We start from the raw sequence: 3,520 nt of genomic DNA on the forward strand, positions 1-3,520 counted from the left end.
ATGTAACTATGTATTTTAAAACAAAGTTATACACTTATATTTAAAAAATGTCTGTACCCAGTGAGTGGGTAGGGTTAGTGTAGGTTTCGCACAATGTACTTGTACACATATTTATAAAGTATACATGTTTAAAGTGTTTTCCTCTCACTTACAACGTGCAGAGAATAGATATTTACCATCTACCATCGCTTGGTTCACTTTATAAAAGTTAAATCACCAGTTTTGTATCAAAAAGATGGATTTTTGTGTGAGTAATGATGTTTTCAATTCAAAGACAGGTATTTCGTTGTTTTGTTTTAATTATTTTAGGTTTGATAGTTTGTGCTTTTGAATTTCTGGTTTTATATCAATTTTAAGTTTCTTAAAACATTCTATTATAATTTAGAACCCAACATTATTGTTGTTTTCAGTCAGCAAACGTATTCAGTGTCAATAGCATGAAGGTAAATAATCACCAATCTGCCTCTATGGACATGACTGGTGACATGTCTGATGTGGACTCGACAGCGTAAACTTTAGCATACATAATTCTTATTAGAATTCATGTGCCTTGAGCGTTGGTCTTTTGCATGTATTAATACAGATTTTAATACCAAAAATTGATATAAAACGTGTTGTGACAAATGAAATAAATGGGTCCCCTATTTTTAAATAACTTTTTGGTTATTTTAAACAAATTTGCATCCGGGCTTATATTGCCACACCTATGCGATGCTCCGTTAATCAATTGACCTTTGCTTAACTTTCTGGGTTATAGCTAAAAGTGTGTAAACTTCATTTGTAAGTAGCTCTGACTTCCCGGCTTTCTACATTTTTGCACATTGGTGTGCATTTAAAAATGATTATATAGTACTAATTGATTATCCTCTTTCAAAGAGACATTTGCAATCTTTGACTGCTTTTTGAATAATATTTAAAGGCTGTTAGTTACAGTAGGGTGAACGTTTCGGTTGTCAAAAATAGCATGCATCGTTTACAAGCGTTTAACGTTAATCGGTTATCGTGTATCGTTTTTCGTTTATCGTGCGTTTGAAAGCGTGCGTTTGATATCCCCAGAAACGTTTAGCGTGCGCCTGCGTTCGTCTAAACGTTTAAGTACCGTGTTTTGTGTCTGTTACTTTTCAGAACTTTATCCTAAACATATCTGTTTTGTAAATTTAGGGTTCCTTTAAGATGTTCAGTGTCTCTTTCGAAGAATAAAAATATTATGTAGAGAAATATTATTAATTATGATATTTTCATTTTTAAAAGTTCGTGACCTCATGGTGAATACCGAATCCCGACGTGCTTAACGCCGAAGTTAGTTTAAATCCTTTTTTACATACGCTTAGGATTTAATCATTATTTAATTGCAACATGTTTGATATTCAATTCAGCAAAAATGTGTCTATATGCGTACCAATATATCCGATATAATGTTCATTAGGCATTATATGATGGTAATCAGACATGTCCGCTCCTCCCCTTTTACCAGTTTATCTTCTAACATTTTTACACAGACCGTCCTTATTTAGGATGATTTTTAATTTGAGACAATTCCTTACCATTTTTCGTATTTATTTTTCTGATTTACAGATTTTTATTGATATGTAACAACCTGGCAGGGACTCGAAACCCTGACACACATTTGCCATTCCGCGGCTCTTCCCGCTGAGGTATTCGGCCGCTACACTTTTATTCCCCTAAATACTAAACAGTTCTAAACTGTAAAATACTTTCCTGCTATATATGCAAATATTTTCTTGAATTTCCTAGGGTTACAGAGTAATGTGAATTAGACTTTGGGCCTTTTGGCAGTCAAAGGGACCCGAACTCATGACCCTCAGATTACCGTACCGCGTCTCTACCGACTGAGCTGTCCGGCCGCTTTCACCTTTTGTGTGCTTAAAAGTGAACACCTCTTACCCATGACAGATACGGTTAGATAGCTTTAAAAAAACAAGTTAATTCTCAATCAACATGCATTGAAAAAAAAAACAACAATAAACATGCACACATTCTTTTGACAAAATTTACAATTATATTAGGAGTATTATTATATATATTTTTTACTGAAATTGGATGAGACGTTTATTGATAGTTCCATTATTTATACTTGTATAGTTAAAGCTTAACTAATACATTGTACCATTTCTATATTTTTGTACAAATAAAATAGTACATAATAAATTCTACGGTGGCTGATTTGTGCCATGTTGTACTTTTGCTTTGGTAGGCACCAGACGAAAACTCTAAAAAGCGACTAAGTAGTTTGGTTGTATTTTGACCGGCGCCGATGGCACTTTGTTGTTTTTCCATGTCTTCGTAAAAAATAATGTTATACATAAATATAACAAAAATTGATATTTAAAACTGGTCCGATACATCCCATAGAAAGTTTAAAAGTGTCTAAACGATGGGTCCAAAGTGTCCAATGTATGCGCCAAAGTGTCCAAAAATCCGGTTCGAAAGGTCCCGAAAGCTTTTCTGAAGTGTCCCAAAATCTGGTTTTATGTGTCTGGTAAGAAATGTCTATTGTCTGAAATGTCCCATTACCAACTCACCCACAATAAAATTTAGTGAACTATTTCAAGAGTGCAAGGAAACATATACTCTATTTAAAGTCTGTAGTGGGATTGATTCTGTTCTAGAACTGAATATTGACACCAGTGTCCCTCCATAATATAAATAAGACATAAATAAATTCATTAAGTAAATTTGTCCCAAAGTTAGACATGTAATCACAATATACAAGCTAAGCCAACCTTAACAATATTCCCATTATTCTATAGCGTTCGCGTATAGCGTGTAACGTGCGTGCGTTTTTTCCAGAGCGTGCGTTTTGCGTCTAAAATGAAACGTTCGCCCTACTGTACATAATTATATCTATAACGAGATATGTACAGATTGATGAACTAACGATTTATACAATTCATAACTGTTTTGCTTCATGGCCAGCTTTGATATATTTACAATATGTCATACTGCATCAAAAACGGTATGTTGCATTCGAGCATTGATACAAATCTTATTCGTCTTATATATATATCTAGCTCCACTCACTCATTATTTTTATTATAATATTAAAACTAAGCTAATTTTTTTTTTTACGCTCATTGTTAAATGAAAATTAACAAGGGAGTATTATTACTCTAATGTGAATCGGGTATATATATATACAATTTATTTTAACGCTCATTGTTAAATGAAATTTAACAAGGGAGTATTATTACTCTAATGTGAATCGGGTATATATATATACAATTTATTTTAACGCTCATTGTTAAATGAAATTTAACAAGGGAGTATTATTACTCTAATGTGAATCGGGTATATATATATACAATTTATTTTAACGCTCATTGTTAAATGAAAGTTAACAAGGGAGTATTATTACTCTAATGTGAATCGGGTATATATATATATACCCGATTCACATTAGAGTAATAATACTCCCTTGTTAAATTTCATTTAACAATGAGTGTTAAAATAAATATTAGCTTAGTTTTAATATAATAATAAAAATAATGAGTGAGTGGAG

This window comes from Ruditapes philippinarum, unplaced genomic scaffold (genome assembly GCF_026571515.1).
Source record: "Ruditapes philippinarum isolate M1 unplaced genomic scaffold, ASM2657151v2 ctg8606_1_1_1_1, whole genome shotgun sequence".
Lineage (NCBI taxonomy): Eukaryota > Metazoa > Mollusca > Bivalvia > Venerida > Veneridae > Ruditapes > Ruditapes philippinarum.